Source organism: Petaurus breviceps, unplaced genomic scaffold (assembly GCF_028583685.1).
Source record: "Petaurus breviceps papuanus isolate PSGF00001 unplaced genomic scaffold, PetGlider_PUasm1.0 76, whole genome shotgun sequence".
Lineage (NCBI taxonomy): Eukaryota > Metazoa > Chordata > Mammalia > Diprotodontia > Petauridae > Petaurus > Petaurus breviceps.
The window spans coordinates 22,203,885-22,227,002 of record NW_027186473.1 but is presented as its reverse complement, the minus strand read 5'-3'; the positions used below and the strand labels follow the sequence as shown (position 1 = coordinate 22,227,002).

Genomic DNA, 23,118 nt, shown 5'->3' with positions numbered 1-23,118 from the left:
GTTTCTAACTTGCATAACTGTATGAAAGACACCTAGCAGATTTCACTCTGCCTTTGTTTAGGAGCTCCTAAAAGTTAGTTCAGGTTGGCTTTAAAACAATCATTTTGGGTCTACTCAGTGTAGCAGCAGCCCTTCTTCCTCCAGAGTGGCCAACTAGCCTGTACTACTCAGAAGACATGTTGAAGGTACCCACAGTTGGCATTGATCTTGGCAGCACTTATTCCTGTGCAGGATTCTTTCAGGAAGGGAAAGTGGATATTGATCATGAACAAACCAGGACCACCCCAAGCTATGTCACCTTTACTGACACAGAATGTTTAATTGGTGATAATGCAAAGAATTAAATTTCAATGAACCTACCAGCATGTTTTTTTTTAATGCCAAATGTCTTATTAGTCACAGATTTGATGATGCAGTTATACAGTTAGACATGAAGCATTGACCTTTCGTGGTGGATAATGGTTCAGGCAGGACAAAAGTCAAAGTGGCATACAAAGGAGGACCCAAAAGTTTCTATCCAGAAGAACTCTATGGCCTTGTTCAAGATTGAAGAAATTGATAAAGCTTACCTTGGGCAGACTGTCTCAAATGCTATGGTGGCAGTACCAGGCTATTTCAATGCTTGCCAATGTCAGATTATCAAATATGCTGGAACCATCAATGAACTAAATTCTTCTGCTATTATTGCTTATGGCTTAGATGAAAAGGTTGGTTTCGAGAGAAATGTGTTGATCTTTGACCTTGAAGGTAGTACTTTCGATGTCTCCACTCTTACCATTGAAGATGGAATGTTTGAGGTCAAGTCCAAAGATGGGGATACCCACTAGAGTGGATAAGATTTTAACAATCACGTGGACAGTGATTTCATTGTTGAGTTCAAGTGAAAGCACAAGGAGGACATCAATGAGAACAAGAGGGCTGTTCGCTGTCTATGCACCACTTGTGAATGTACAAAGAGTGTCCTCTCTTCCAGTACTCAGGCCAGTATTGAGATTGGCTCCTCCAATTACGATTAATTTCTTGGACTTTGCATAGTTTAAAAAAAGTTTTAATCAGTTATAGATGGTCATTGAACAATTTGGTGATGGAATTTTCTAGACAAATCAGTTAAGGACAATAAAGTGTAAATGAATGTAGTTTTACATATCACATCTAAGTTGGCTGTCATATTGCTGTAATTTTCTGCTCACTATTTCTGAAAAATATTTCCGTGTTGGAAAATTCCAAAATTTTTTGTCATTAGAATTATTTAGAAATTCCTAGATAAAATCTGTGTCAGACTCTAATCTCTAAATTAACTGGACTGACAATTTCTGACTAATATAAGTGAATTAAAAACTGAAAAGAGAAATTGCACAGAAAATCCCAATTCTTTTAAAATGCACACTCCATTCTGACTTATAGTATTCTTTTATATAGCACTTAGTTTCAGCTTTTGCTTTTCACTTTTTTTTGTGACTAAGAAAAATTGACATCTCATTGATCGGACTTCAGATCACTGAATTTTAAAATTATTAAATATAGAGTAATGTATGCTCACAATTTACTAAAGCAATATTTAGGGCCTAAATCCCCTAAACCTATTCAATCTCTTAATTTTTCTCTTTGACATGAGTAAATCTTGGAATTATCAGGACCATTAAATGTGTGTTTATATAATACAGCTTTCCCTTTTTCATGGTTAGTGATCTTGTATTATTGGTAGTCTAAAATAATTAAAAGTTTCTAAAAGCTAATTTATCAAATCATCACAAAGTTTTTACCTAGAAGGCATTAATAAAGGAAATAGTATTTGCAGATAAATATTAAATGCTTGATTAGAATGATAACTGATTATTTCCAAGAGTGTCAGTGAATAACTCACTTAACTAATGTTTTGTTACATAAAAAATGACTGTTTATGCCCCTTTTTAATTAAAAAGTCAAAGGAAACTTGATGCTAATACAGCAACACCATCCTTCCCTCCAAAACACATACTGAACATTATCTGGTCTTATTTCTTAGTGCAATTTGACTATACAAGTCTGTATAATTTTGATAATAAAACAGTAATGTAGACTGACTTTAATGGCAGCGTATCCCATTCTCTAATCTTTTAGTCAAAAATAACTAACTTTGTTATCTTTTTAAAAAATTTAATGACAGCATTTTTTAGAATTTTTCTATTCCAGCATTGAAAGAATCTTACTTAAAGTTAACAGACCTTAAAAAAGGATGATTTATTTGACATTTCAGTTGTTGATATCAGTCTTACTTCATCTTTTTATGTAGTAAAATAGCTTCCAAAAGATAATTCTAAAGTAATATGCCAAGAAAACTATGCAATACAGTTTAAATGCACATTGAAAATGTTGACTTTCTGACTTCTTGTTTTATTTTATATTTTGAAAGAAAGAACAAAATATACTGTTTTGGTTACTTATATAAGGTATTCCAAAAGACTTAGTGTAGTTATTTATGTTTGTGTTGTTGGAGTAAAGTGGGAATAGAATAGCTCCCATACAGAATACATGAAACCCAACGAAATAAAATGTACAGAACTGATTTTATCCTCTAGCAAAAAACAGGTTGTAATCTACATTACCCTTGTGCTCTGATAAATCATTACTTTATGATTTATTTCACACTTTTCTTATTTTTAAAATGAATTTATGTTGTTAAATATAGTTGTGTTTACATATACACATTTAAAATCAGATAAATGTGAAATCTCAAAAAGAAAATAGCTGTCTCAAGAGAATATACTGGTATTTTTAGGTTTTCTGCTTCCTCGAGCCTGTTTAGGTTGGCCTATAGTGAAAGAAACAATCCAAATCTTTCATTTACATCCAATTATGCTACAGGCATGTATAACCAGCTTATCTCACTTTCCAAATAATATGACTAGGGAACCATGATCATACCAAAGTTGCATTCACCTAAACTTTGTCATGTCAATCAGAAAGTATTTATTCCATATCTTTCCTTTATTAGCTATCGTTAATGTCCAATAATTGCATTGTTTTTGGTGATTGTGTTGATCAGGTCGATGTTAAAAAATGAATTTCCTGCTATTTTATCTCATATTATACTCAAGTATTTTCAAGAAAATTGGGTTTCAAATTGTAAAAGAGAGAGAGAGAGAGAGAGAGAGAGAGAGAGAGAGAGAGAGAGAGAGAGAGAGAGAGGAAGAGATTAACTCCCTTTATGAAGATATTGACATCTATACAACAATCACCTGATGCTGTTTCCAAGAGCTGAATGCTGATATCTTCCATGGTACACTGGACCATTTGGAAGAAGTCTTAACATATGCCAAGCTAGATAAATCACCAATTCAGTCCTGATGAGGCTATTGCCTATGGTGCAGTTATTCAGGCTGCCATTTTGTCCCGAGATAAACCTGAGAATGTTCAGGACTTGATGCTGGTGGATGTCACTCCTCTTTCCCTTGGAATTGAAACTACTGGTGGAGCTATGACAGTTCCTATCAAATGTAATACTACTATCCCCAACAAGCAGACACAGACCTTTACCACCTGTTCAGACAACCACTTTGGTGTGCTTATCAACATTTATGAAGGTGAGAGAGCAATGACAAAAGATAACAACCTGCTTGGCAAGTTTGAGCTCACAAGAATCCCCCCAGCACCTGTGGGTGTTCCTCAGAAGGAACAAACATTTGACACTGATGCAAAATGGCATCCTTAGTGTTTCTGCTGTGGATAAGAGCACAGACAAGGAGAACAAGGTCACCAGCTCCAATGATAACAGTCATTTGAGAAAGAAAACATTGAGTCTATGGTCCAGGAGGCTAAGAAATACAAGGCTGAGAATGAGAAGCAGAGAGACAAGGTGTCTTCCAAGAATTGTCTTGAATCTTATGCTTTCAATGTGAGGGCTACTGTAGACAACGAAAAACTGAAAGGCAGTATTGGTGATGAAGACAAAGAGAAGATCCTCGTCAAATATTCAACTGGCTAAATAAGAACCAGATTGCTGTGAGGAAGAATTTGAGAATTACCAGAAAGAATTGGAGAAGGTCTGCAACCCTATCCTTTCTAAGCTGTACCAGAGCACAGAGGACATGCCAGGAAGCATACCTAGTGGGTTCCCAGGGTGTTGATCAGGTCATCTTGAAGTGCTCCTTGTGGACCCACCTTTGAAGAGATTGACTATACACACCAGAAGAAAAAGCATTCCGCATAGCTTTCCAAATTGAAGGACTCAAATTTGGAGTCAAAGCAGTAGCCAGTAAAGAGTAACATTTAAGCTGCTGTGTAAATCTGGTCATTCTGAATACTTGAATGTGTGCTGAGGGAGACAAGTGAAGAACCTTGCACTTTATCAGTACTGTAAACAAGTGGAATTGCAATTCTTGTCCTGGAGAATAAAATCTATTTTAAAATGGCACCATAAAAATGCAGTCATTTTATGGATGAATTTTTAAATTTCTTATATCACTATCTCTTATTCAATGCTTCCCTCTCTGCCTCTACCTTCTCATTCCCATGGAATTCTCCTTGTAATAAAATTATAGCTAAGTGAAATAAAACACCATGTTGCCATGTCTAGCAACCTAGACCTTAGTTTACAGTCATATTCAAATCCCATTCTGATGAAAAAGACATGTTTTGTTAGCATTCTTTTGAAATAATTGCTCTTCATTGACTTGATAGAAGCTATTGAATGTTTCAATCTTGTTTTCCTTTACATTGTTACATGATATTCTCCCAATTAGGAATATTTTATGCTGCACCAATTCATGCAAATTTCCTAAAGTTTCCCTGCATTATTCATAACATTTGTTTTTCTCAACACAATTATACTTTGTTTATTCATACACCATTTTGTTAAACCAATTAATGAGTAATACCTTTGCTTCTAGTTCTTTACTACAAGAAGAAAAATGCCATTCAAAATATTTTTGTGTATAGGAGACATTACCCTCAGAGAGGATACTTATCCAGTGTTTGTGGATCTTAGGATGTAACTTAAAACTAGAACCATTTTGTTAAACAATATTCTCAAAAGGAAAGCACTCACTGCCAACCTGAGCATTACCATTTAAAAATCATCTATAGCATTGAACAGTATCCTCAACACTTTGGAAAGGTTAAAGTACTAGGGAAAGAACCATAAGCTGAAGGATCCAATGGAGAAATCTGGACTTGGAGTATTAGGAACAAATATCAAATTGAATTAACAGGAATGAGAGGAAGTAAAAAAAGGAAGGCTGAGAGAAAAAAGTATCAGAGGGCATGGGAGATTAGGGAAGATGAAGAAATTCTGATAGACAAGATGCTCCTAGATCTGAAGAACTGTGGTCAGATAAGATGGAAGTATAATGCTCCCTTTCTATAGTATTTTTTTCTTACTCTTTCTTGACTCGACATCAGCCATGAAAAAACACACACACACACGTACTTTTGGCTACCAAGGATAACCATTTCCTAAAATAAATGCTCCCTCTTTGCTTCTAATTTTCACCTTCCAATTAATCACAAGTCACAATTTTGCAACAGCTACACACACACACACATTTATATATTTCCTTAGGCAAAGGTTATTATTAATACTGTTAATATAGATCATAGACACCTTTTCTTCTTTAAAATACCAAATAAACAACTCTTTCCCAAAACAGAATTATTCTGATTATAGCTAGTGTGTCAGAATTTGTCCTTATTTAGTATTCCAAGTAAATTCAATTATGCAATGATCTACCTGCTACCATGGGATGACTGGCAGGACAAAGATGAATGAACACAACTGCTGAAATTGATTGATCCCAACATGTAGGCAGGTTGATTAAAGTGTCCAAAAGCAAAATGAAGAATAGTATCCATCTGTAACTGCTGTTTGCGTCTTCAATTAAATGCAAGTTTTTTTAAAATGCCATGATATTTTATGAATAAATGTGAGCTTTATGAGAATGCAAGTGATTAAACTATGACCTCTTGCCATAAATTTGATAAAACTAAAATTATCTCTGGCTTTAAACATAGTTTCTTACATTTCTCCAGTATTTTTTGTAATAAAAATACTTGTTTAAAGGTTATAAGTTTTTTGTATTTGTATAGTATTTTTAAAATGTACCATAATGTGAATAAGAAAGAAAATACTTTGGAAGGTATTTCTGTGTATGTGTGTCCATATATCTCCCTGTCTCTGTCTCTCTTTGCCTTTCACTGTCTCTCTCTGTCTCTGTCTCTCTCTCTCTCTGCTTCATAATAGTCATTGCTGTTTCAGTTCATTTTCCTTTTTTCCTTATATATACTTATGTTCTTGAAGGTATTATAACCATACAAATGACTTAGCAATGAACTTGTCACCCAGAAATCTACAACTTCCCATTGAAAAGTTAGTCACATAATGTTTCTGGGATGAATATGATCTCATGATATCCACTGTGAATATGAAGTATGACTAGTACAGGTGTGACCTGTTTTCCTGATATCTAAACACCTGGATTCATGAAATTGATAAATTGGATAGTGATTAGTATATTAACAACACGATTCTTCACATTTTTAAAATATGCATTCAAAGTAATAGTCCTTTAATATACCAAAATGATATTTCTTAAAAAATTACAGTTTCAGCACAACTTTTCAGAAATCTCCATGCTATTTAAAGGCAGGTACATCTGCCCTGAAGCTAACTAGGATTTTTCTAACATGATTTTATTTTAAATTTATGAGTCTAGATTACCTCTTGAAATCCAGTCTTTTGCTATTATGAATTTCTCAAATGAATTCTAAATTAATTTGCCTAATAGATTCAATTTCATAGACTCTTTAAATTACAGGCTGAGTTAATTTTTTTCAGAAATTTAAGAAAGTAAATTAGGTCTGATAAGGCCTCTTTCTAAAAATGTTGGAAGTCAAATTATATTAATTAGAGAAAAGTACTCAGTTTGACTCAGAGTTTTTTTATTTTTTTAATTAATTAATTTTTAGTTTTCAGCATTCATTTCCATAAGTTTCAAATTTTCTCCCCCTCCTTCTCTCCTTCCTCATCAAGACAGCCTAAAATCTGATATGAGCTCTAAACATACATTCCTATTAAACACATTTCCACATTAGTCATGTTGTATAAGAGAATTATTAAAAATGGGAGAAACCAAGAGAAAGAAAAAGCAAAACAAAAAAGAAAATAGTATGCTTCACTCTGCATTCTGACTACATAGCTCTTTTTCTGAATGTGGATGGCATTTTTCATCATGAGTCCTTTGGAATTGTTTTAGGTCCTTGCATTGCTGAGAGGAGCTAAGTCTATCAAAATCAGTCATAGCACCCTGTGGCTGTTACTGTGTACAATGTTCTCCTGCTTCTGTGTCCCCTCAATTTCTAGTTCTTGGACACCATGAAAAGAGCTGCTATAAATTTTTTTGTACACGTGCGTCCTTTTCTCATTACAGGGTTTTTAAAAAATTTCTACTCAGAAATGCAAATGATAGGGACAGAGCCAAGATGGCAAAGTAAAAGCAGTGACTAACCTGATCTTACCCATAAATTCCTTCAGTTACCTCTAAAAATTGAATCGGAACAAGTTCTAGAGTGGCAGAGTCCACTAGAACACAGAGTGTGGCAGATTTCCAGCCCAGGTCATGGAAAATCCTCAGTTAGGATTTGTTGAGCTGGGAAGTGGCAAGTGGAAAGTGCTGCATGGAATTCATCAGCTTCCCTAGCACAGACTCAACCATAGTAGAAGAGCAAACCCCAGAAAACTGGTTCGCCCACCACAAGGGCTATTCCCAAAACTCTAACCACAGGACAGGGGTCTGTCAGAGTTGGGTAAGAGACAGATGCAGAACTTGCAGCAGTGATAGCAGTTACTTCTGGTGCTAGAAGTCCACAGTCTAGATATTTAAAAACCACATACCTGAACTTCCAGGAGTCATGATGGCAGAATACACCATAGCTGCTCTCATTCCCTTTGACCCGAAAACACCCAGAGAATATTGCCCCTGCATAAAATCCTGAAATAATGGAACCAAGTGGCAGACTTGGGAGATCTACAAGAGGGGTGTGGCTGTGGCTTTCCTGAGTCAGAAAGGCACCAGTGTAGGATGGGAGGCACATCAGCAGGAGATCCTGAACCCCAGGTGTGCCTTAACAAAACCAGGGAAATTGGCAGACACCAGCTCAGCCTGGCCAGCTGAGACTGAACCTGCCTGAGCTCAGCCCAGGGTTTGTGGAGGCAGAAACCTGAAGTGACCAAACCACCCCTCCCCCACACCTCAGGCTGTGAGCTTCAGTGCAATCCTGGGGGAAAAAAAACTGAAAGTACTGGCCTTAACCTCAATCTAGGCACTCAGAGGACACAACACACAAAGGCAAATAACCAGGTCTCTAACTCCCAGCATAAGAAGCATGGGTCAGAGCCCTCTGTGCCCCAGAATCAGAGATTCATTTTAAAAGCCAAGAAATAAGCAATCACAATGGAAAAAAAAAAACAACTTGGATAAACAAGGACTTTAGAATCCTATTATGGTGAAAGGGAAGAGCAAGGTTCACATTCAGAAGAGGTCAGCATTGACACTACACCAATGTCTGAAGCCTCAAAATGGTATATGAACTGGTCTCAAGCCCAAAAAGCATTGAAGCAGTGTTCAAGAAGGACTTTGAAAGCCAAATCAAAGAGGTAGAAGAAAAACTGACCAGTTATTTAAAAATACAATTGGCAAAATGGAAAAAAAATCACTGAAGAGAACGATTGAAAAAGTACAATTAAACAAATGGAGAAGGAGATTCAAAACCTAACTGGAGAAAATAAGTCCTTGAAAATAAAATCTGAGCTAATGGAAAAGGAGGTTCAAAAAGTAACCGAGGAAAACAATTTGTGAAATAGTAGAATTAGATAAGTTGAAGTGAATGACTCTATGAGGCATCAAGAATCAGTCAAACAAAGCCTAAAATTGAAAAAAAAATAGAAAAAGATGTAAAATATCTCATTGGAAAAACAACTGACCTCCAAAATAGATCCAGGAGATGTAATCTAAGAATTATTGTTATACTGGAAAGCCATGATAAAAAAAGAGATTTTAACAAAAGAAAGACTCAAGGAAAACTGCCCAGAGGTCCTAGAATCTGAGGGTAAAATAGTCATCAAAAGAATCCACTGTTCACATCCTGATAGAGATCCTAAATTGAAAACTCCAAGGAATACTGTAGCCAAATTCCAGAATTATCATGTCAAGGAGAAAATATTATAAGCAACCAGAAAGAAATAATGCAAATATCACAGAACTAGTCAGATTCACACAGGTCCTTGCAGCTTCTCCATTAAAAGATTAGAGGGATTGGAGTATGATATATAGTAAGAAAAAGGAGCTTGAACTTCAAGCAAGTATCAGTTACTCACCTAAATTGAGCATAATCTTTCAGGCAAGGATATGATCATTTAATAAAATAAAAGACTTCCAGAACTTCCTGAAGAAAAGGCCAGAGCTCAATGGAAAATTTGGTCTTCAAATACAAGTCTCAAGAGAGACATAAAAAGGTGAACAGAGAAAAAAATAAACACACACAAAGAGCCTGTTATTCAATAAGAGCAAATTGTTTACATCCTTATATGGAAGTATGATATGTGTTAATCTTGAGAATTGTATAATTATTCTGACCCTTAAAAGTTATATACATAGAAAGAGGGTGTGGGTATAAATTAACTGATGTGATGATAAAAAACCTAATTAATAGGTGCATAGGAATTGTAACAGAAGAAGAGGAAAGGAGGAAGCAGAAAAGGGTGAATTGCATCACATGAAGAGAATCACATGTATTATAGTAGAAGAAAAGAAGAGAGAGAGATGAGCATTGTATGAGCTTTACTCTCATTGGTTTCATTTCAAGGAGGGAATAATGTACTCAGTTAAGCATAGGAATTTAACATGAAAATATACAAAAAAGTTATTATAGTACAGGGAAAGAAGGGAGGGACAAAAGCATTGTTTGAGATTTACTCTTATTGGATTTGGTTCAAGGAGAAAATAAAATACTTTGGTAAGTATAGAAATCTAAGGTACCCTACAGGCAGTAGGAGGGGAAAGGGGAAAGGAAAAGGGGGAGCAGTCAGAAGGAAGGGAAGACGCAGGAAGGGAAAAGGGTAGGTAAGGAAAGAAGGACTGATAGGGAGGGAATAGTGAGGGAGGCATTGGTCAAAAGTGAAACTCTTGAGGAGGAGAAGGGACAAGGGAGAAGGGATAAATAAAAGCATAAATGAGGAAGGGAATAGGATAGAGAAAAAGACATAGATAGTAATTGTAACTGGGAATGTGAACGAGACGAACTCTCCCATGAAATGGAGGTGGACAGCAGAATGGATTAAAAACTATAAACCTACAATATGCTGTTTACAAGAAACACATTTGAAACAGGGATATTCACAGGGTAAAGGAAAAAGGCTGGAGTAGAATATATTTTGCTTCAGGTAAAGTAAGAAAGCAAGGGTAGCAATCCTAATCTCAGACAAAGCAAAAGCAAAAACAGATCTAATTAAAAGAGATGAGAAAGGGAACAATATCCTGTTAAATGTACCATTGACAATTAAGTAATATCATTATTAAATATATGAGCATGAAGTGGTATAGCATCCACATTCTTAGATGAGAGGTTCAGGGAGTTAGAGGAAGAAATAGATAGCAAAAGCAGACTAGTGGAGGACCTCCACCTCCCTCTCTCTGAACTTGATAAATCTCACCTCAAAATAAATAAGAATTAAGGAGGTGAATAAATTTGAATTGACAGACCTCTCGAGAAAAATGAATGAGGATAAGAAGGAATATGCCTTTTTCCAGTAGTATATGGCACATACACAAAAATTGACCATGTACTAGGGCATGAAAACCTCACAACCCAGTGCAGAAAGGCAGAAATATTAAATGAATCTTTTTTAGATCATGATGTAATGAAAATTATTTGTAATAAAGGGACATGGACTAAAATTAATTGGAAATTACATAATTTTATTCTAAAGAATGAGTGGATCAAACAACAACTCATAGAAATAATCAGTAACTATGTTCAAGAAAATGACAATAATAAGACAACATACTAAAACTTATAGGATGAAGTGAAAGCTGTTCTTAGGGGAAGTTTTATATCTCTGCTTACATGAATAAAATAGAGAAAAAGAAGATCAATGAATTGGGCACGAAACTGAAGAAGATAGAAAAAGAAGAAATTGAAAATCCCCAATTAAATACTAAATTAGAAATACTGAAAACCAAAGTATAACTTAATAAAATTGAAATTAAGAAAACTATTGAACTAATAAATTAAACTAAGAGATGGTTTTATGAAAAAAAACAATAAAATTGATAAGCCCTCAGTCAATTTGATTAAAAGAAAGAAGAAAAGCAAATGACCCATATCAAAAATGAAAAGGATGAATTTGTCTCCAATGAAGAGGAAATTAAAACAATAACTAGGAATTATTTTGCCCAATTAAATGTCCATAAATTTGATAATCTCATTGAAGTGGATGAATATTTGCAGAAATATAAATTACCCAGATTAAAAGAAGAGGAATTAAAATACTTAACTCCATCTCAGAAAAAGAAATTGAACAAACTACCAATGAACTCCCTAGGATAAAATCTCCAGGGTCAGATGCATTTATGAGCGAATTCTATTAAACATTTAAAGAACTTTTAAGACTATTTGGGAAAATTGGAGAAGTTCTACCAAATTCTTTTTAGGATACAATTATCATACTTTTACCTAAATTGGAAAGACCCAAATATACCAATTTCCCTAATAACTATCTATGCAAAATTTTAAAATATATTAGCAAAATGATTACAGCAACTTATCATGAGAATAATATACTTTGATCATTTAGGATTAATCCAGGAATACAAGGCTAACTTGATATTAGGAAAACTATCAGTAAAATCTATCATATCAACAACAAATCTAGTAGAAAACATATTATCTAAATAGATGCAGAAAAAGCTTTTGACAAAATACAACACTCATGTCTATTAAAAAACAAAACAAAACTAGAAAGCAAAGGAATAAATGGAGTCTTCCTTAAAATAATAAGTAGCATGTACTTAAAAGCATCAGCAACTATTCTATGCAATGGGGATAAGTTAGTTGTATTTAAAATAAGATCAGGGGTGAAAAAAGGATGTCTGCTATCACCCCTGTTGTTCTATTTGATACTAGAAATGTTAGCTGTAGCAATAACAAAAGAAAAAGAATCTGAAGGAATTGGAACAGGTACAGAAGAGTCTAAGCTATCATTCTTTGCAGATGATATAATGATATACTTAAAGATTCCTAGAGAATCAAGTAATACAATACTTGAAACAATAAATAATTAAGTTAAAGTTGCAGGATGTAAAATAAACCGACATATATCCTTGTCATTCAAATTTATTTCTAGTGAAGTCCAACAGCAAGAAATAGAAAGAGCGATTCTATTTAAAGTTACCATAGATGTTATAAAATATTTTGGAGTGTACCTGCCAAAAAAAACTCAGCATCTATATGAATATATGAAACATCTATATGAAACAAAACACTTTTCACACAAATAAAATCAGATCTTAACAACTGGAAGAACATCAATTGCTTGTAGTTAGGCTGGGCTAATATAATAAAAATGGCAATTTAACCTAAATTAATTTACATATTTAGTGTCATAGAAATGAAACTATCAAAAATTATTATATAGTGATAGAAAAAATAGTTGCAAAATTTATCTGGAAGAATAAAAGGTCCAGAACATCCAGGAAATTAATGAAAAGAAATTCTAGAGAAAGTGTCCCAGCCATATCAGATTTTAACCTGTATTATACAGCAGCAGTCATCAAAATTCCTTGGTACTGGTTGAAGAATAGAGTGGTAGAATAGAATAGTAACTCAAGACACAATAGTCATTGACTATAGTAATCTACTGTTTGATAAACCAAAAGGCTCCAGCTTCTGGGATAAGAACTAACTATTTGACAAAAACTGTAGGGAAAACTGGAAAATACGATGGTAGAAACTGGGCATAGACCAATATCTAATACCGTATATCTAAATAAAATCTAAATGGATTTACAATTTAGACATAAAGGCTGATACTGTAAGCATTCTGGGAGAAGAAGGAATAATTTAACTGCCAGAATTATGGAGAAGGGAAGAAGTTATGACCAAACAAGAGACAGAGAACATTACAAAATGTAAAATGGATAACTCTGATTACATTAAACTGAAAAGATTTTGTACAAAGTCAAAATGAACAAGATTATGAGGGAAGCAGAAAAATGGGAAAGAATTTTTACAACCAGTGTCTCTGATAACGGACTCCTTTCTAAAACATACAGAGAATTGTCAAATATATAAGAATACAAGTCATTCCCCTAATGATAAATTGTCAAATAATATGAATACCGTAGGCAGATTTTGGGGAAGAAATTAAAGATATCTATAAGCATATGGGGAAAAAAATGCTATAAGTCTCTACTGATGAGTGACATGCAGATCAAAACAACTCTGAGGTAGTACTTCTCACTGGTCAGATTTGTTACAGTGACAAAACAGGAAAATGGTAAGTGCTGGAGAAGATGTAGGATAATTGGAACACTAATGGGGGAATTGTGAACTGATCCAATCATTCTGGAGAGCAATTTGGAACGATACCCAAAGGGCTATAAAAATGTGCATACACTTTGACCCAGCAATGCCTCTTCTAGGCATGTATCCCTAAGAGATCATACAAGTGGGATGAGTACCCATCTGTGCACAAATATTTATAGCAGCTCTTTTTGTGGTGGCAAAGGACTGGAAATCAGGGTGATAGCCATCAATTGGGGAATGGCTAAACAAATTGTGATATAAATGTAATGGAATACTACTCTGCTATAAGAAATGAGGAGTAGACAGACTTCATAATAACCTGGAGAGACATAAAAAATGATGCTGAATGAGGGGAGCAGAGCTAGGAGAATATTATACACAATTACAGACACATCATGTCTGTGATGACTGACTTTGATGGACTGGGCTCCCCTCAGCAATGCAAGATTTTAAGATAACTCCCAAGTACTCATGATGTGAAAAGGCTATCCATATCCTGAGAAAGAATTGGGGAGTCTGAATGCAGAATGAAGCTTACTGCTTGCTCTCTCTCCCTTTCATTTCATTTCATTTTTGTTTCTTCTTCCTCATTATTCATTCCATTGATAATAATTATTTACAACTTGACTAATGTTTAATGTGAACATATATGTAGAACCTATATTTGATTGCATGCCTCCATGGGGGAGGAGAAGTTGGGGGAGAAAATGTGTATCTCAAAATCTTGTGGAAATCAACGTTGTAAAATAATAAGTTAATTTTTTTTAAAAAGAAAGAAAACAAACAAAAGAGAAATGCACATGTTTTCCTTATTGATAATACTAGGACTGAAGGTCTAAAACAAATAAGAAAAAAACAATCATGTTGAGCAATATTATATGAAGAATGTTAATAGTTTGCCCTGGATAAAGTAGGAACAGCATGGCAGATGACTGTACAGTAAGAATACTTTAGTTGCTAGTTTTCTGTTTGTCTTGGTTGACTTCTGGCCAAGCTTTAATCATCGAACATGAATAGTAGGTGAAAGTTTACTTGTTTTTATCTTGTAGGCAAAGATAAGTACTCTCCCTTAACACAAAGTAAGAGAAAATAAATCTGTCCATTCTTTCCATTTGTTCAAAAATAACTTCTTATAAAGATAAGAAAACGCATTGGAAAACAAAAATAATAGGCAATTAATACATGTAACCCGATACTAGAGTCTGATCTATGCCTCATCTTATGGACCATGTGTAATATAATTCGATAAATGCTCATTTGGAAAGAAGTTCTATATGATACATACCAAATAAAAAGAGATTTATGGGTTTGGAGAAAATAACAAAAATGGAATTCAAAAGGCTTTTTGAATGGGTGAGGATAGCACTAAAACTAATTCTTGTAAGGTATTATAAGGTCCATGAGAGAGAGGAAAGTATAATTTTATCATGTGTTTTCTGTGACTTTATAATTAATCATTGCAATTAATCATAATGCAGCTGCTTTTTTAGTCTTTTTGTTTTTATCATCATCGTCACTTTGTACATTGTTGTCTTGGCTATAGCTTGTTTAGCTTCAGTTCTTATGTCTTCATATATCTTTGATTTCCTCAAAAATGTCATTTCGTATTGCTTATTAATATTCCATTTTCCTTAATCAATGGATCCCCATTCTGTTTCCAGTACTTTGATAATAAACACACACATACGTGCATGCATACACAGAAACTGCTAAGAATATCTTGCTATGCATTTACATGTGACTGCTCTTAATTTTTGTCCTTGTTATTTCCCTGCTTTGTACATATTTGTGGTGTATTCAGGATCACTGACTGTGAATAATCTAGTGATATTTTCCCCATAATTAAAATACATTTCTAGAATAGTTTTTACTAATTCCTCAGCTTTATCCATAGTATATTAGCTCCTCTGTCTTGCAACATTGGGTATTTCTGATTTTTATCATCATTCATAATTAGAAGAAGCCTTACCATTATTTGTATATGAAAAAATGGAGTTTATAGAGCAGATTTCTTAAACTATTTTTTATATTACATGGACCCTTTTGGAAGTGGGATAAAACCCATGTACTTATTGGATTCTATGGAATCATGCTTTGAAATGTACAAATTAACATAAGTAAGATTACTAAGGTGACAAATTGTATTGAAATATAGTTCTCTTACTATAGATGTATATTATGTATACATAGATACAAATATATATATATATGTATATGAGTATATATAACTATAAAGAAATACAATCATACACATGTTTCTGTGTGTATAAAACATGAATTCACACCTCCTTTGTTAAGAACTCCCTTGTTGTAAATGTTTAACAACTTTATATGATGCCATGTTAACAATTACTGGAAGATCAAGAAATAAATGCTGGTTTCCAGATTATTCCACTGATATCCCCCCCCCCCCCATTCCGTGGAGGTTAAAGTTGTAATTTATGTCCTCCTTGGTCAGCTATTTTTTTTTTTTTTGATCTTATGAATGGAAACTTCACAAGGAAAAGATCTTTTTAGTCATGCCTTATTTAAATTGTGTACTTCTCATTTTTTCAAACAATAGATATTTAGTAATTACTTTTAAATTATTTTATATTTGTCTTAGATTTCAACATAGATGTGAAGTTCTATCAATTGCTGCCATTTTATGATGCAAATTGATATAACAAAATCCCATTCTTTCTATATAATTACTCAAAATTTGCTAATCTTGTTTTTCTTGTTGAGTTGTTGTTTTTAGTTATTTGTGACTCCACTTAAGATTTTCTTGGCAGAGATATGGGAGTCGTTTGCCATTTCCTTCTTCTGCTCATTTTTTACATAATTGAGACAAATAGAGCTATGTGATTTGCCCAGGATCACACAGCTAGTAAGCTTTTGAGATCACATCAGATCTCAGGAAAGCCCATCACTCTTATCCACTGGGTCACCTAGCTGCACCTTTGCTCAAATTTTGACTTTAGCTATTATATATGTTTTCAGTGATTGAGATTTATTTCAATCATTGGGGATATGTTTAATCACCAAGTGGCAATGATAGCAGCCCCATACTCACCTTGGCATTTGTGGGACTACACTCCCACTGGGTATAACTGCTGAAAAAGTAGCAAATTCTCTATGATTCTTACAGAGTCAGCTTCTATTTCACAGTTTTGTCTCTCTCTTAGTGTCCTTACTAATGGTTTAAGTCAGGGGGTCTTAAACTTCACTCCACAGACGCCCAAAGAGTTCATATATAGATTCCAGGAGGTCCACAGGCATAGAATGATGGGCAAATATATATGTGTACACACACACACACACATAAACACGTGTGTATACAGATAAAGATATGTCTTTATTTTTATTAATCTTTGAGACTTTGAAAATTCAATTATCTAAGCATCACCAGAATGACAAAAGCATCTATCACATAAACACACATACAGAAGCACATATCCTAAGAATACCTAATTTAACTGTAAAAACTGTAAAAAAAAAATAAACAAACAAAAGGCTCAACTTATTCTTTGAATTTTTCATACTTCACTAATCCCCAGTCATTATTTTTCCTTTATCAATCTTTTTAATATTTTACTTTTCCTAATTACATGTAAAATCAATTTTAACATTTTTAAATATTGAATTCCAAACTATTTTCCTTCCTTCTTCTCTCTGTTTCCTTCTCCCTGAGATGGTAAGCAATTTGACATAGGTTATAAATGTGCAGTAATGCAAAACATATTTGCATTATAGTCATATTGGTAAAAAAAAAATAACACTAAAATAAATAAATAAACAAACCAGAAAAATGAAGAGTTTTTTTTAAAGTATGCTTTGATATATATTGAGACTCTGTCATTTTTATTGGAGGTGAATAGTATTTTTCATCATAACTCCTTTCTTTTAATGCCAACTATGTGCATTAAATATGCAAGCCTTTAGGCATAGAAATATAAAAAAAAATAAACGTCCTGTAAAACATGAAATAAAACAGGAAAGCAATATAAAATAATACTAGAAGCAAGATTTAGTATTCTGCCTTTTAAGTGGACATTTGTTACCCCTGGAGATTTTTTTTTGGCTTGATGAAATGGTTGCCATAATCGGAAATCATTGAGAGAACTCTGACACTCTTCCTCCACTCCCTGTCCTTTTTCTTTTTTCATACCTGTAAAATCATGTTAAATGTATTTCCACGTTATTCATAATGTGAAAGAAGAATCGTAACAAAAGGAAAAAAACACAAGGAAAAACAAAAGCAAAAATGAAAAAATTAAAATAGCATGCTTCAATCTGCATTCAGACTCCATGGTTCTTTCTCTGGACGTGGATAGAATTTTCCATCACAAGTCTTTTGGAATAGTCCTAGGTCATTGTATTACTGAGAAGGGCTAATTTCATTGTAGTTGACCATCACAAAATGTTGCTGTAACTGTGTAAGACATTCTGGTTCTGCTCACTTCACTCAACCTCAGCTCATCTAAGTCTTCTCAGGATTTTCAGAAATCTGCCTCTTCTTATAGCAAAATAGTATTACATTGAGTTCATATATCACAATGTGTTTAATAATTCCCCAAGTCATTGACTTCCCCTAATTTTCAATTCATAGCACCACAAAACAGAGTGACTATAAATATTTTTGTACATGGCACTACTTTTCCCTTTTTATGATCTCTTTGGTATATAGACCTATTAGTGGTATTGCTGGAACAAAGGATATGCACAGTTTCACAACTTTTTGGGAATAGTTCCAAATTGCTCTCAAGAATGGTTGGATCAAATCTCAACCAGCAACACATTAATGTTCTAATTTTTCCATATCTTCTCCAACATTTATTATTTTCTTTTTATATTATCCTAGTCAATCTGATAGGTGTGTGGTGGTAAGTAAGAGTTGTATTGATTTGCATTTCTCTAATCAATAGTGATTTAGAGCATTTTTAAAATATAACTGTAGATGGCTTTAATTTCTTCCTCTGAAAATTGTATAATGCTTAAAGGCAAAGAAATGCATAATGCATTTGGAGAAAAAAAGTTGCTTCCAAGTTATAAAAGATTTTTTTCTTTTTTCTTTACATATATGTTTGTGCATGTTTGCATGTGTGTGTTTGTGTATGTATGTGTATGAGAGAGAGATAGAGACAGAGAGAGAGGTTTTAAAAACCAAATAAAAAGTTAATATTTTATGCTAGAGGCAATCAGACAAGTTGACTTTATTTGATTGGGGAATATAATAGTCAGAATAACTTTTAAGGAAAATTCCTTTGTGTGGGTAGGGTAGATTGAAGTAGGGTGAGAATTAAGACTTATTAGAATTTAAACCTTTCCAAAGTTCTCAAATTCATATTCTCTTGGCTCAAGAAGGTAAAAATCCAGAAGAACTTTGCTTAATCTTGAAGACTCCCTTGGGGAAGACTATTATTTAATATGTTTTAAAACAGTAGTTTTACAATTTTTTTTCCCCTTTGGCTTTTCCTAAAAAGCCACTTTCTTCCTGCCAAAAGCCTTAAAAAAATTATCTTATATAATACGTCTTGTACAAAATAATCATAGTAATCTGTGAAAATAAACATATATATATATATATACATACTTACTATTACTTTTGAAACATTTTAAAAATATAAAGGAAACCTGATAATCAGCACTGTATAAACATGTGTATACTGTATAATTATGTAAATTGGCACTGTATAATAATATCTGCAATGTATAACATTCATAATTAAGAATTTCTTAGGGAAATCTCCCTAGATAGGTATATCTTGAAATATGTATCTATCTATCTATCTATCTATATTACTTTATAAAAGTCAAATAATAATTCAATAAAAATTCATTAAATATTTATTAAAGAAATTCATATATATGTATATATTTTTTTTCCTCCAACTACCCTAATACTGTGAAAGGTCTCATGTGTTACAAATATCTTCTCATGTAAGAATGTGCAGTTCCACTTTAATATAAGCCCCTTATGATTTATCTTTCCTGTTTACCTTTTCATGCTTCTCTTGAGTCTTATATTTGAAAGTCACATTTTCTATTCAGCTCTGGTCTTTTCATTAAGAATGTTTGAAAGTCTTCTATTTCATTGAATATTCAATTTACCCCCTCAAGATTATACTCAGTTTTGCTGTGTTGGTGCTTATTGGTTTTGATCATAGCTCTTCTGACCTCCATAATATTCCAAGCCTTTTGATCCCTTAATGTAAAACCTGCTCGATCTTGTGTTATCATGATTGTATTTCCACAGTACTTGAATTGTTTCTGGCTGCTTGCAGTATTTTCTTCTTGATCTGGGAATACTGGAATTTAACTACAATATTCCTAGGAGTTTTCTTTGGTTATCTCTTTCAAGATCCCCCACCATCTTTGGGTCCAGAGTTCTGGAAGCAGCCACTGCTGTTGCTACAGCTCCTGATGCAAATGCTGTCACCTCTGGCACCCCAGGGCTGGGACTGGGTCATGATCCTCTCTCACCCAGGTCCCACAGAGTTTTCTCACTGCCCTTTCATGCTATCTTTGGTTTTGTAATCTGAAAAGTCTGGGAATCACCATAGCTGCTAGTGATTCAGTCCCTTGAGGTCTGCTCTGGCCCTGTCTATGCCAGTGTGGCCTATGATGGACTGTGCTCTGCTCACAACCTAGTGTGATAGACCCTTCCTGTAGACTCTCCAGGCTATCTGGGGCTGGAGATTTGCTTCCCTCTGTAAATTTGTAGCTTCTACAGCTCTAGAATTTTTTTTATTCATGTTTTTTTCAGGTATTGGAGGGGTTTAGGGGAGAGTTCAAGCAAGTTCATACTTTTACCATCTTGGTTCTGCTTCAGTTTTTTTTTTCCAATAATTTTTACCAAATAGTGAATTCTTGTCCCAACAGTAAAACTCATGGTTAATATAATTATACACTATGTATTGTATGTCTGTTTTGTTCCACTGGTCTATCTTTCTACCTCTTAGTACCAGAAAGTTTTGATAATTGCTGCCTTATAAAACAATTTAAGATTTGTTGCTGCTAAATTTCTTTCCTTTACATTTTTTTTGCCTTTTGGAGGGCAATTGGGGTTAAATAACTTGCCCAAGGTTACACAGCTAGTTTTTTTTGTGTGGGTGTTAAGTGTCTGAGGCTAGAACTGAACTTGGGTCCTCCTGACTCCGGCGCCACGCGCTTCACTCACTGTGTCACCTAGCTGTCCCCCCGTTCATTTACATTTTTAAACACATAGTTAGTAAAGAACCATGAAAATAGATTAAAATTAACTGGAGACTAAATCACTTAATCTTTAAAAAAATTAATGAGTTAAAAAACAAGTCATAAAAACAGTAAATAATTTTCTTAAGGAGAATCACAGTAATGAGATTCATTCTCTCAGCCCCTATATTCAATCTGTTTCTAGCACCTGTTGATTTCACCCTTATAGTATATCTCATATACTTCTCTACTCTTGCACTGACACTGGTTACTCCAGGCCCTCATCACTTCACATCTAGACTGTTCCAATAGCCTGCTGGCTGTTTTCTCTATGCTAATCCACCCTTTAATCAGCAATCAAAGTGACTTTTTTTTAAAGTGCTGGTCTGACTATGACATCCTTCCCCATGCAATCAACTCTAGAAACCCTATATTGTTTGTAGGATCAAAGGTAAAATCTTCTTTTTCATACTCAGTGCCCTTCATAATCTTCATCTTCCTACCTTTCTGTTCTTAGTATGTCTTTCACTCCCTTCTGCCCTACCACCATCCACCCACACAGTAGACTATGAAGATACAGTGATATTATCTTTATCTTTTTCCACAAGATATTGTATGTCCTTATTTTGGGAATTTTTATTGGCTGTTCCCTACTTTTTGAATTCTTTCTCTCTTCACATCTACGTCTAGTTTCTCTTGCTTCCTTCATATTCCAGGTAAAATTTCACTTTCTATGAGAAGTATTATCAAATTCCTCTTAAATTATTTTGCCTTTCCTCTGTTCATTATCTTCACTTTATCTCACATATAACTACTTGCTACATAGTTCTTTGCATATTGTCTCCCTAATTAGACTATTAGTTCCTTGAGAGCAGGGATTGTCTTCTAGCTTTCTTTACATCCTTAGAGCTTAAAACAATGCTTTAATAGACACTTAATAAATATTCATTGACTGATTAGCTACCAATGACTAACATAGTTTCTCAAATGTAGAGGCAAGATAAGCCTCAAAACACACTACCGGACACATACATAGATATTAGAGAACAGCCCTAGGATTTTTCATTAGCACTCTTCTTTCTTTGGCTTGCCTCTATATCATTACTGATTATTTCTTTTATTTGTTCACAAAATATACAGAGCAATGGTTTTCCTCTCTGATTCTTGCTCCCCCCTCCCCTGCCCAGGAAATCAAATAGAAGCCATTTCCCTCTGCTATGAAGACAGTGGCATGGGAACTTAGAGATAATACTTTTCCATACAGGATGAAGTAGGATGAGATTTCATGATTTCTGAGGCAGGACAACCTTATCTACTCCACACTCCTTCACAAGCTTCTCGATGGAGGATTGACATTTCCCTACTTTATTTATTTGTCCTAGTTTTTACAGTGAGGAAAATCACCAGAAAAAAAAATTAGCAAATTAGATCACTAGTTTCAGGATGTATTGTTATTGTGGTTTCTTGTTTGTTTCTTTGAATTGACTGCATATTCATGGAATCATTTAACATTCCTTGAAAGATGCAGTCAAAGGGGCAGAGCCAAGATGGCTGAGTAGATGCACAATCTTCCCATGGCTCCAGCTTCCACCTTCCCCAATCCATGTATAAAGGGGACTCTAAACAAACTTTGGAGCTGAAGGACCCACAAAATGACACAGAAAAGCTAACCTCCCACTGAGGACAGCGCGGTAGGCCAGCAGGAATCCAGCATAGCACTCTGGGAGCCGAGCCAAGCCCCAAGCCAAGGCTTTAGCACCAGGGTGGGCCTGACAAGCCACCGGCCAGAGAGGACTCCATATCAACAGCAGTGGTGGTCTTTCCAGATTTATCAACACATAGATGCAAAGGACAAAGTGAGAGGTCAGTGCAGTCTGGACTTTGGCGCCAGTAAGTAGGAATGCATGGCTTTTACCCGCGGGGCAAGAAGCCGCTAAGACACCATAACAGCTAGCCAGTGCCACTTGGCAGCTTCAGCTCCTGGCCTAAAGAGTGTAGGGGAACCAAGCACCAGTTTGAAGGGTAATCTCTCTTGCTTTAACCTGCTTGGATCTGGTTTACAGACTAGGGTGGAGGTTCTGGGGTGTGTGACCACCTTGCCAGAGCTTGTGGAGACCTCAAAAAGGGCACCCATCTAATAACTCCAGGAGCTGAGAAAACCCCAGCATTTGGGACAAAAGCTCCCCAGTCTGGTGGCAGAGTCCTACTATGGCAAAAAGCCCCAAAGTCAAGTAATTGAGTGGAGAAATGAACAGGCAAAGGAAACAAAGCAGACAGAAGATTCCAACATTACACTTCTATTTGGGGGACAAAAAGGAGCAAAGCATGGAAGAGGAGGAAAACAGTGAAGTCAGAAATCTTGCAACAAAAGCTTCAAAGGAAAAT

General features: G+C 34.6%; 2 pseudogenes; both read left to right on the top strand.

The window, feature by feature from the left end:
- The first annotated feature begins 176 nt into the window (after window positions 1-176).
- LOC138174912 (heat shock cognate 71 kDa protein pseudogene) lies at window positions 177-1,016 on the top strand (annotated as a pseudogene).
- Window positions 1,017-2,894: 1,878 nt separating this feature from the next.
- LOC138174911 (heat shock cognate 71 kDa protein pseudogene) lies at window positions 2,895-4,106 on the top strand (annotated as a pseudogene).
- The last annotated feature ends 19,012 nt before the right edge of the window (window positions 4,107-23,118 follow it).